This window comes from Acipenser ruthenus, chromosome 5, assembly GCF_902713425.1.
Source record: "Acipenser ruthenus chromosome 5, fAciRut3.2 maternal haplotype, whole genome shotgun sequence".
NCBI classification, from domain to species: Eukaryota; Metazoa; Chordata; class Actinopteri; order Acipenseriformes; family Acipenseridae; genus Acipenser; species Acipenser ruthenus.
Genome location: NC_081193.1, coordinates 3,422,659 through 3,435,991, shown reverse-complemented (window position 1 = coordinate 3,435,991; position 13,333 = coordinate 3,422,659). Strand labels below are relative to the sequence as shown.

The 13,333-nt window shown below is 37.9% G+C and overlaps 1 protein-coding gene across 8 annotated transcripts in view; it reads right to left on the bottom strand.

The window, feature by feature from the left end:
* The window catches only part of myo6a (myosin VIa), an 84,522-nt gene extending 71,675 nt beyond the window's left edge, over positions 1-12,847 (bottom strand). For 6 of the 8 annotated variants that reach the window (XM_034917859.2, XM_034917860.2, XM_034917861.2 and 3 more), the window contains exon 1: positions 12,618-12,846. The gene's annotated coding sequence lies outside the window, so the exon portion shown is untranslated. Of the gene's footprint in view, positions 1-12,617 lie in introns of all 8 variants that reach the window. The other 2 variants (XM_034917858.2, XM_034917863.2) reach the window with 2 other exon arrangements.
* Positions 12,848-13,333: the final 486 nt, after the last annotated feature.

Here is a 13,333-nt window from a genome sequence, read left to right as displayed (position 1 = left end):
ACACTTTACCTTATTTAACACTTTGTTTACCAGCCATTCTTTTTACATTGTCTTTTCACATTTTGTTTGTCTTCTTTAACCACTCCTTCTATATATATATATATATATATATATATATATATATATATATATATATATATATATATATATATATATATTAAAGTTATGCCTGCAAAAGTATGTACGTTCAATTAAAGCATCATTCATATCAACTACATTTTTTTCACATAAAAAATGTGTTTGTTACACATAAATACACAATTTTTTTATAAGTTTGCAATATAAACCCTGTGTGGGAACTGAACCCAAGACATGCTTCCAATGCAGCTTGCCATGCAGACACCCTCGCTTTCATTGAACCCAAGACATGCTTCCAATGCAGCTTGCCATGCAGACACCCTCGCTTTCATTGAACCCAAGACATGCTTCCAATGCAGCTTGCCATGCAGACACACTCGCTTTCATTGAACCCAAGACATGCTTCCAATGCAGCTTGCCATGCAGACACACTCGCTTTCATTGAACCCAAGACATGCTTCCAATGCAGCTTGCCATGCAGACACCCTCGCTTTCATTGAATCCAAGACATGCTTCCAATGCAGCTTGCCATGCAGACTCCCTCACTTTCATTGAACCCAAGACATGCTTCCAATGCAGCTTGCCATGCAGATGCCCTTGCTTTCATTGAACCCAAGACATGCTTCCAATGCAGCTTGCCATGCAGACACCCTCGCTTTCATTGAACCCAAGACATGCTTCCAATGCAGCTTGCCATGCAGACACCCTCGCTTTCATTGAACCCAAGACATGCTTCCAATGCAGCTTGCCATGCAGACTCCCTCACTTTCATTGAACCCAAGGTATGCTTCCAATGCAGAAACATTACAGTTTTTAACAAGCAATGAGAAGAACAAGTTTTGTAAATAATGATTATGTATTGGGCAGCAGTGTGGAGTAGTGGTTAGGGCTCTGGACTCTTGACCGGTGGGTCGTGGGTTCAATCCCAAGTGGGGACACTGCTGCTGTGCCCTTGAGCAAGGTACTTTACCTAGATTGCTCCAGTAAAAACTCAACTGTATAAATGGGTAATTGTATGTAAAAATAATGTGTAAAAAATAATGTAATTGTATGTAAAAATAATGTGATATCTTGTAACAATTGTAAATTGCCCTGGATAAGGGTGTCTGCTAAGAAATAAATAATAATAATAATAATAATAATAATAATAATAATAATAATAATAATAATAATAATAATAATAATCCTGATTGTATTGAAAGCTTTGCTCTGAATTCATAAGCCCCTGTTGAGCCTACAGCTGTCTCAATATTGGTCCACTTGGCCAGTGGTGTGGTCCTAAATCTGAAGGTACCGAAGTGCCATTGAAATGTTGGATTTTCTAAAACACTGCATGCCACCCCAGGAAGACTTTGTTTGCGTTTGTGTCCACGGTCCTAGTCGACCCACTGTTGCTGTAGTTTTCATCAGCATTTTTAGCCTTCTTAAAAAAGTAGTTTGTAATAGAAGGAGATCTTAATACTTTTTCCGTTGCATCAAGAGGACTACTGACTGAATCAGACAGTTGTGCAGGAGATGGGAGTCATGTGACTTGGCTTGCCTATTATGCAAGTTTCGACTACACCACTGCCGCTTATAGAAAACAGTACCGGAACTGGTTCCGTTGCATTTCAGCTTGACTACAGCACTGCACTTGGCATGAAAAGACTCATCTGAAAGCCTAACAGCTGCAGTGTCTCATCAGACAATCATGGTTCATTTTACACTAAGAAAACGATTACTACATGGTTCCATCACTCAGCCTTCCGAGACCGTTTGTCACCAATCAATCCAGTTTACATTCCACAATGGATCAAGAAATCTAAACACAAGGCTCATATTTTCAACACATGCTTTTAATGTGCAAACAGGGCGCTCTACCATTTGAAAGAACACCTTTCAGCACAGAAGCACACCTGATGACCGAAGTGAGCACACTCAATAAGAGGAGCCATTTGAAATCTGTATCGGTTCCTTATATACAGTCAATGTGGAACACACAGTATGGACAACACCGCATTCATTCAGGAGTCAAAGCAGCACAAGAATTGCTCAATTCAAAGCAATTGCTCAATTGCATTTATTGTAATTACAACATTCTGCTTTCCCTGAAACTAATCTGAACCCAGCAGGGAAAAATAAATAAATAAATAATAATAATAATAAATAATAATAATAATAATAATAATAATGAAAATTCAATTAAAATATCCAGTAGGGTATCCTTAAAGTCACAGGTGAATTTCAGTGCCCAGAAGCATCGAGAAATAAATAAATGGAAAAAAAAAAATACTATTAAATATATTTAAGTATTCCTCCAGACACAAATCTGCAAGTCAGCATCCAAAGACACAAAAGCTAATTGACCACAACGGCCAAAACTAATTTGATTAAACATTCATAAAGCATTAAGATACAGTAGTTTTAAAAATCCCTCAAATTCCATGTTTGACTCTGAAAGCTAACCAATAAAATGCGTCCCATTTCAGCTGGACTGAACAACATGCTACACTTCGGACAATTGTAATATGGGAACACTTTCAGAGTTCCTGTCTTCTCTGTTACAGGGCCAGTACTGTAAATTAATTAGCAAAAGGAAATATACTGAACAGTGTCATCCAAAAAAAATGTGACCAAACTGGTCAAGATTATAAACTAGAAATACAGTACTGTGAGCCACAGGGTGTGTAAAGCTACCACACCCAGACTTGTTCATTAAGACTAATTATAGTCATACTGTAGCTTTAATGCATGTTTTCAAAGGTAAAACATCAGACTAAACTCACATTATTAAAATAGATTAAAATATTCTCACAAACTTGTCCTTCACACAAGAGTCATCAAAGCATGACAATCCTTTAAACCTTCAATAAACACACCCCCAGTTGATATTCCTGTAATCCACACTGACTGGCAGGCTTACATGGGACGGGAGCAAAGTGAAATCAGCATTCTGGGCACAATGTGTGTCCTGAAATAGATATACCAGCAAAAACTAATTTCAATACAAATATTCCATTTTATTTTTTGTACTCGAAAATCTGCACTTGCAATATACCTGACTAAAGAATGAATGTGAGCATACCAAGTATAAAAGCCTGCGTGTATGTGCAGCACCTAAAGGGTGTACAGTGTACAATGAAAATAGATTTCAGAAAAGCTTCCCCAACATAAATAATAAGAAAACATGTATTAAATGCTGCAAAGCCTTGTTTCATCTGTATCTACTTTGCAGTTATTCTAACCTGCTTTCACTGTAGTGAACAAACAAAACATTACAGAAGTTTGGGAAATGTATATTTAAATTTTTCATTGCTTCTTCCCTTAACCAGAGTGAAATCACCGACACATGGTGACATGACAACTGAAACTGGGAAACCAAGTCATGAAACTTGTTTTTTGAACTCTGTTAAAAGTTCAAAACTCCACCTTTTGATGGCACTGACTAGGAATAACTTAAGACTATTCTTGCATGCAGATGAGTGTTAAAGATTGATGAGACACCAGTTATTAAGTTGTACTAAAGCACCACCAATAAAGTAGCAAGCAGTTTGATAGCTTTGCATTCCAGCAGGGTTAAAGGACAGAAGCTTCCCAAGTCTAAGAGAACATTCATTCAGTGACACACACACAATGATCACATAGTCCCAAGGGAATAGGCCCCACCCCCACTTGATTATCTCCTCAGAATTCTCATAGCATTGATCAAGGCTTCAGCTTTCTGTACACTGATAACTATGCTTTCCATCGACACTGTTATCATATGAACTCTACACAAGTGCACAGTACACTGAGCAAACAACTATGTTCTGGATTGTCAGTAATCAACAGCAACAGTAATCAGGAAACAGCAGAATGGACAGGGCTCACGTCTGAATTGAGGACAAAGGTTAGATCTAAAGTAATCGTAATAAAACAGCCCTATACCTAAATCAATGAAGACAGAATTAAGGCAGAAGGAAATTCATTAAAAAAGGGAGTCACCAGAAACCATTTTCAGGATGATTGGTTCTACAGAATGTAATATACTTTTACAAAACCAAAACCGTGCTTAAGCCTTTCCATTAACAACAGTTTCGAGAGTGTGTGCGTGCTTTTAAATAACAGACATCATTTTATGACCAATAAAATGACAAATGAACTGTAAGTTATCCTGCTCATTGTGAGATTATTTTCTAGACAGAAAAACTAAATAAACCCATGCAGCACAACAGTACATAATATACAGTACTGTACATAAAGCAGCATGCTCTGCCAAAGGTGTATTTTAAAAGGATTTATTAAAAAGAAGCTTGGTAAAACTATGTAGACCAGATGCATTTATCAATGATGATGATTATATCATGGGAAATGTTTGTCTGACTTGTCGATTGGACATCCCCAGAATGACTAATAGAGTTCAAACTTTTCTGTGGATGAAACGGGCACACAAAAAGTATGTGCTACATCTGGCATGTATTTTGAAGTATGTGTCCCCTGTAGAGTTTTTATTTTAATTTGAATTAGACAAACCTGTCTGTCCTAATACTCAACACACAAATATGCAGGTAGTAATGAGACCTCACCCTGCCGCTCTCTGGAAATGACCCGGACGTGTACAGCACACTGCACTGCACCATTATTAGAGGGCTGCTGCCTTCAGTATGTGCACCTCACTACAGTGCAAACAAACACGCCCTGTTCATTTTGTTTAGTATTTCATATTATTATACAAGAAAAAAAACGATCTGAAGCTGCATTTGAATAAAGCTTTTTAATATAAACAGCCCCATGGGAGCATGTTGAATAATAGTCTCAATGCGTACCGTGCGCTAAACCAGAAATGAATTTAATTAATGAGTTCTTTCCTTTGGGAATGCAGTACAGTAACAGTGGATTCCAGCAGATATTACAAGGAGAGCTCAGTTATCTGAGGCTTACCTTAGATCACAATTACAGGGATATAGGCTAGTATCTAAATTCATCATATTTTTCAGAGGTAATTTTAGGCCACAGTACTAAATTAACAATGATGTCAAAATGGTGACAGATCTGTAAATTGTCAGAATTTCCACAATGTACTCTTTTTATTTAAATATACAGTGGCTCTCAAAAGTATTCACCCCCCTTGGACTTTTCCACATTTTATTGTGTTATAACATGGAATCAAAATGGATTTTAAAGTCGATTTAGGGCAGCAGTGTGGAGTAGTGGTTAGGGCTCTGGACTCTTGACCGGAGGGTTGTGGGTTCAATCCCAGATGGGGGACACTGCTGCTGTACCCTTGAGAAAGGTACTTTACCTAGATTGCTCCAGTAAAAACCCAACTGTATAAATGGGTAATTGTATGTAAAAATAATGTGATATCTTGTAACAATTGTAAGTCGCCCTGGATAAGGGCGTCTGCTAAGAAATAAATAATAATAATAATAATTTAATTAGGAGTTTTTGCCACTGATCAAAACAAAAAAAAGTCCATAATGTCAGTGAAAAATAAAATCTACAAAATTAATCACAAATACAAAACAGAAAATAATTGATTGCATAAGTATTCACCCCCTTGAGTCAATATTTGGTAGAGGCACCTTTGGCAGCAATTACAGCCATGAGTCTATTTGGATAAGTCTCTACCAGTTTTGCACATCTGGACACTGCAATCTTTGCCCATTCTTCTTTGCAAAATTGCTCAAGCTCCATCAGGTTGGATGGAGACCTTTGGTGAACAGCAATTTTCAACTCTTTCCACATATTCTCAATTGGATTGAGGTCCGGGCTTTGACAGGGCCACTCCAGGACATTGACCTTTTTGTTTTTAAGCCACTCCAGTGTGGCTTTGGATGATGTGCAGTGTTAGGCTTGCGCCAAACATAGCACTTAGCGTTGAGACCAGAAAGCTCTATTTTGGTCTCATCAGACCATAGAATCTTCTTCCACTTGGTCTCAGAGTCTCCCACATGCCTTCTGGCAAACTCTAGCCGAGATTTGATGTGAGTTTTTTTCAAATGGCTTTCTTTTTGCCACTCTCCCATAAAGGCCAGTTTTGTGAAGCACCTGGGCTATTGTTGCCATATGCACAGTGTCTCCCAGCTCAGCCATGGAAGACTGTAACTCCTTTAGAGTTGCCATAGGCCTCTTGGTGGCCTCCCTGACTAGTGCCCTTCTCGCCCGGATACTCAGTTTTTGAGGATGGCCTGTTCTAGACAGATTCACAGTTGTGCCATATTCTCTCCATTTCTTAATAATGGACTTTACTGTGCTCCGGGGGATATTCAATGCCTTGGAAATGTTCTTATATCCTACCCGATTGGTGCTTTTGAAGAACCTTATTCCGGATTTGCTTTGAATGTTCCTTCATCTTCATGATGTAGTTTTTGTTAGGAAATGTACTAACCAACTGTGGGACCTCCCAGAGACAGGTGTATTTAACCTGAAATCATGTGAAACACCTTAATTGCACACAGCTGGACTCCATTCAACTAATTATGTGACTTCTAAAGACAATTGGTTGCACTAGAGCTTATTTAGGTGTGTCATAGCAAAGGGGGTGAATACTTATGCAATCAATTATTTTCTCTTTTGTATTTGTAATTAATTTTGTAGATTTTATTTTTCACTGACATTATGGACTTTTTTGTGTTGATCAGTGGCAAAAACTCCTAATTAAATCCATTTTGATTCCATGTTGTAACACAATAAAATGTGGAAAGGTCCAAAGGGGGGTGAATACTTTTGAGAGCCACTGTATATGCTCTGAGCACACTCATAAACTCGGGAGACGTTCAAGGAGGTCAGAGATGTTTTAAACTCCAGTAGTGGTTTTGTTCATGCACTGGGCGGGCTATATGTCCAGACAACTTTTTAATATTCAAGAAAATCACACACTCATTTAATTTGAAGTTTTAATGAATCAGGGCAGTAGTAGTGCCCCTTCGGTTTATTGAATATAGTTATACAGACATGGTTATTATATATTTAGCCTTTAGGCTATGCATGCATAAAGCTAAAAACGGCCACTGCTAAATTCTACATTCAATATACATCACTCTCTTTAGACTAAAACATAATTGCTATACCTTATAGCAACGCATCAATATAAAAGAGATATTAAATTCAAATATATGCTTACCTTCCAGTATATGGAAGTGTAGTGTAGGATATATTGAAAAATAAGAACTGTCTTCAAAAGGCAGAGACTTGACTTGGACCAAACAGCAATCGGTTTTTCAGAGATCCTCAGAGCATGGATCACACAGCTTGTAGTTAGCAAATCGTGCGATACTTGACTGGGGTTTTACCTTGGTTTTTATAGGATTTTCCCTGCATTGAATACATCAGGAGTCCCAGTTAAATCTGATAATCAATTTGCCTTGTCATTTCTTATCTTTAAGTTCATTATACATTCTAGAAGGATCTGGTCAACTCCTTTTTCAAATCTGATTGGATATAAAAAATATTGGAACATGATTTCATCACTCTCTTTTTCCAACTCCTCCTTTTTCTAAAAATTAGGTGAACTGGAGTTCACAGGGTCCTTGCTACCAAATACAATACAAGTATATGTGTATATATGTTTTTAATATGGAACACCAGATCTATTTAATGATATTAACCTGGGTCAGAAAAATTAGCCACATATGTTACCTTTTCAGTGTGTTGTCAATGGGTTTAACTTCACATACAAATGTGTGTTAAAGTATTTGACAAAGACTGCCTTTGAATAAGCATACAGTGTCAACTCAGCTCTCATTATTTTCTTAATATAATGAGATACATACTCCTGTCTTTCTTAAAGCATCTTCAGTTGGTTATCATTCAAGGTTGGCAAATCCCGCTTTCAAGAGCCAACACCGAATCCTGCTTTGAGGTGCCAAAGACTAAGCTTTATCTTTTGAAGGTCTAATGCCCTTCCAGAATTCTACTGTGTGTCCGAGACAAACATCTAAATATTTCACTTTACAGTTTCCCTGTACATAAATACCTTTGTTTCTTACTGCAGTAAAATCTTTATATAAACTAAACATGTATATTCTTTGGTTTAATTGAAATAGTAATGTCTAAAAGACTTTTTGTTTAGTTGGAGAAACTGAACTAATTCTTAAATCTATTAAATGAAATGAACATTATTGCAAATGTGTCAACAATATGGTTGCAATATTGTCAACACCATGCTTCTGTTATAATATACTTTTACTGTGTTCTTTCAACAGTTTATCTTTAAATGGCATTAGATGTATTTCTAATTAAGTTACTTCTGTATAACAGTTGCTCTAACTTAACGTATTAACACGTCCTACACTTTCCATTCACATCTCTTCCTGCCAGGTTCTAATTAATTTCTGTTATAGATAGAAAATGATAATTGTAAGATAAACTCCTATCTTCTGTTATCCGAAAGGTATTTCCATTCGTTAATATTAACGAGATTGCTCATCGCTGACCATCAGAAAAACCCCCGTTTCATCAGCCAACACCAATGAGTCATCTTCAACACTGCCTGTACCACAAGCAGGTGAGAAAGAGGTTACAACATGAGTTGTATTCCTTCAGCAAGTTTACTGTTAGAGTTACAGTTTATACTTTAAATTTTATAACACGTAGTTCTAATTCAGCAATCTCTTATAAACTGCAATTCTATTTTACTTCATTTTAATTAGCAGCAAATGCAACCTTGAATATTAAAACTTAGGACTGCTCATACATTTACTTAATGTTATTATGTTAGGTTTCTTATTTATTTAAATACTTTTGTTTTTTCTTACTATAATCAAACCTAGTTCGATTGCTTCTAGCATATTAACTGTGCTTCATAGATTCTACCATTCTGCTTTTGCTGGATCAGAATGTTTTGAGACTCTGAGTCTAATTAAAAAGATGCTTTTGCCTGATAAGAGAGGTTTGGAACTTTCAGCAGGTCAGTTTGACCTTCAATGCAATGAACCCCTTCTCATAGGCCTTACACAGATCTGCTAATAATATTTTCTAATGGTTGTATATTCTTTAAAACACATTACAGTCATTACAATATCTGTTGCAGTTGCACAAATGCTCAATTTGTATCCCAAAGATCAGCCTGATTCCAGTAGCTGTGACAGTTTCTGCTCTCAGGTGTGGGTGACAGTCTTTAAAAGCCTGATACCTACAAAAACTTCAGTCTTGTTAGCTGGGCTCCCATCTCTACATTCTCATTCCCATCGTCAGTGGGAAGACTTCAAATAAACTGTTTCTATCAAAGAGTCAGACATCTTGGCTGCATATGCCTTTCACTCAAAAAAGGTGCTCGCACTTGTACAAGGGAAGGGTTTTAGGGTCACTCGTGACAAAATCTATCCCAGTTCTTCGGTAGTCTGCATGGGCTGTTCTTCTTGATCTCTGGTACTTCTGGCATATTGTACCATAGTGACCCCATTTCTAATGCTATAGGGAAAGAGAACAAGCTTTTGAGGTTGTACCACATAAACCACAATTCTAAAAGGGAAGGTTTTTATGTTTTATTTTGTTTTGTTTTGTTTTTTGATGGCTGAAACTACTCTGCTGAATTAAAGAGAGGTTTCACATGGTTTCCAGTTTTACCCCCAATCATTGGCAGGTTTCAGTACAGTACAGGCAATGCTTTTACCAGCGATAGTCCTGATATTGCTCCTGTTCACTGTATTGCTCGATTGCCAAATGTGATCACAGGAAAGGGCTTGGGTTTAATTTGCATGGGCTTTTATTCAGGACAATTACCACAGAACTAAACATGGTGCTGTATCTCTTCATATCTCCACAAACCATGCAGGGTTCAAAACAAACTTCCCCAAATCACAGAACAGAAACATTGACAGTATTAGGCTGGTGCAGTACGAGTTAAAGGAAGTCAATTACAGACAGGGAACCGGCAAAACTTGCACAGTCCTACACCATACACCCCAGCAGGGATCAGTACTGCAGGACACAAAACAAAAGCACTGTCAGAACTGATATACACTAGCTTTCAATAGCTCAGCCAACCGGATGCCATTGCCTTTAAAAAGTAGGTCACAAGCATTTCTCGATCGCTGAAGTGGAGGTGCCCTCATTCTCATCAGAATCCCATTTATTGCCCAGAGGGTGTTGACAAGAATATTTTTTTGTAGTTCCGAGTTCTGTTGTTATTGTTATTATTTCCACCCTATAACCGTGTCTGACTTTCAGAGAGAAGTCATGTTATGCTGTGATATTTCAACAGTCCAACAGTACTTAACTATATGATACTATAATAGGGACATTTCATCTGCTGTGGGCCATAATCCAGAACACTGGGTGCTGGCAGGTCACAGACTGTAGTTTATTAAATGGATTCAGAAGGATATCCATGAGAAATGGAAACATCCTGTGTTTTAGGTTTAGCTGCTCAGCCCAAGGGGTTGTAATGATACATACCCCCAGTGTTTGGGAAATTAATCCTATACAACCCACACCCCACTATACAACAGAAACAGTTACTACTTAACTGCATACACCAGAGCAGTATTGTCAATTTACAGTCGAAACCACACCTTACACGTTTGAACTTTCACGGCAGTCTGACTACATGATCCCCCATCCCCCCCTGCTTAATGTCTGCATCAGAAACTCATAACAGAGGTCACTGATTACGAGCACAATAATGTACCTGTGCTGCTCCCCACCACACACACCTACACACCACTCACAGCTAAAGGGCTGGCTTTCAGATTCAAACAGGACTCTTAACAACACTACAGCGGCCAAACATTCAAGTCAAAGAGTGTTCCTCTGTTAGGGTTTGTGGTTATACAAAATGAACTGAGCTGGCAGATTCCTGAAAGTTCTTTTTGTTTGCTTCCTTCTTTGTGCAGTATCTTCTCCTGTAATACTATACACAGACATGTTCTCCCAGAATGCAGTTCAGAAGCGCCTTTGCTATATTGTAGTACCTATTGACAGGTTTAGTTGTTCATCAGATAAATGAAAAACACTTTGTTTGCAAGCATCTACACAGGAACCAGCAGTATAACCTGTACATTATCATGATCAAATAGTCTACAGGTTCCAGAGTTCTGTATTACTGGATACACCACTGAATCAAAGCAAATCATTACACACAGCACTCAGCTTTCTAAGGTCAAATACCAGTTACTGTCTATGAGGAGATTAGCTTTTTATATTGCACTTTTAGTATTCAATTACTACAGTATAACACAACCACAGAGAAAGCACAGGCTGTACAGTATGCAAGGTATGCAATTCAACACCTGTACTAGATTATCTTAGCTGTGACCAAAGTGTTCTTCTGCACCACATATCTGACATGGTTAATTGGCTCAATCCACAAGCACTTTGACCTTTACTACCTGTTCTTCCCTTAACAAAAAGTTCCACAGAACTCAGAAAGATAAGCTATAGTCTGACTTTTCAGAAACCACTTTCAGGGACAAACTTATATTATTGCATCACTCCCATCATAAAATGGAATCGCAAACCACAATATAAAGTGGGACCACAGTGCAAAGGTTAAGGATCCCAGTAGAGGTTGTGTTTAAGGCACTGCTATACAATACATGTCATTGTGTGCATGAAGGCAGTACCATCTGCATTACAATATTATTATTCCCTTACTGTACATTTAGTGACTTGGTACATTTGTAACACCTGCTGAACAGTTTCCATTCGAATGATATTTACTGGCTGGGTGGTTATTCTTGGACTCAGTACCTCTGTATTTACTGAGTGATTTACTCAGGGCAACACTTCCGTGGTGCTTTTCCATGGTCCTGATTCTGTGTGTTTTCAGAGGTGCACTGGAGCAGCACACTAAACCTTGACCTTTACATCTCCCTCTGCACTGCCCTTAATCCTACTGCAGCCTTTCTGTGTCAAACTGAAGGCCTGCTCCACATTTATTTTTCTTCTCCTCTGTTGGTCGTTACTGTAATTTACCCTCGTTCTGCCTTCATTCACAATCTGCAAACCTTTTTGTAAATCTCCACTGAAACGTGTGAGACATTGTTTCAACTACATTCCCGCACACAATTTACACACAGGTGAAACTGTAAATCTCGGTGGCTGTTTATTATTATTATTATTATTATTATTATTATTATTAATAATAATAATAATAATAATAATAATAATAATAATAAACAAAGCCATAGTCTACCAAGGGTTAACACTATACCGTCGTGTAGTTTAGGAGTTGGAGTAACTTCGTTTTGCATGATGTTATTCACTGCCTGCCCAACAAGATCATAAATAATTAAATGCTACACCATCCGCGCAACACCGATGCGGACAGAATACCACAGATACAGTAACCGGCTAAACTAAAGTAAACGTTGCGCATCCCCGATTTCCACTACGACGTTTATTCCATATGATTCTATTCGTATTGGAAGTATAATAAATAGGGTTACTGCCTCGTCCTGCATTTGACAGCCTCCATTAGCATTAGCATTGCCATTAGAATCAACAGTACCGGCGAGCCCTCCCTCCTACACTTTAGTTTCCAAAGCTGGAGTAGAAATAACAACAGAATAGCATTGAAATAACTAAACAATAGCCGACATCCAACCAACAAGAAAGTGCATGGAGAGGCTACTTACTACGCGAGCTTGTGAACTGCACTCTGAGTATTTCTTGTCGTTTATTAATAAAAGTTCGGGTTTTGCAATCGAGATTCCCAGCGGCAGATCCAGACTCCGCTCTCTCTGCTGCTGCTGCTCCTCTTCCTGCTGTTCGAGTTCTCGAGGCACACAGAATGAAGTGCAGGGAAACAAACTACAATGACGTCACAGAGTAGGACTACCATGGGCCGAGGAGGGCGCTTCAGAGCACCTACAACCAACCCTAACCAACCCTGCCTGAAGTATTATCTTTTATCCAAAGCGACTTACAGAAATTAAACCGAATATAAAAATGATGCATTAAAAATGTTTAAATGTTTCTTATAAGAAGGAAAAATAAAATAGAAAAAGAAAAACAAGGATACATGATTATAAACTTTTTTGCACTGGAGGTATTGACTATTGTGCAGTTATGCGTCAACCTTTCTTTTTTCCGTTTTCTTTATGGGTGAAGTTCTTATTTAACCCTCATTCAGTACTTTATTGAAACTATGGGCAGAACATGCAGTTCTGTGTTGCTGTCTTTCTCAGTGTTACATGACCTAGAAGTCTCCAGTCTTATCTCATTGTTCATAAACAAATATTTGAAGTCATAGAGTTTCAATTATAACAACACGTTAACAGTAAGTCAATGAAAATGCATTTCTGTTTCCCTTTCAGTCAAACACAGGCTGGCCCTAATAAGAAAACACGCT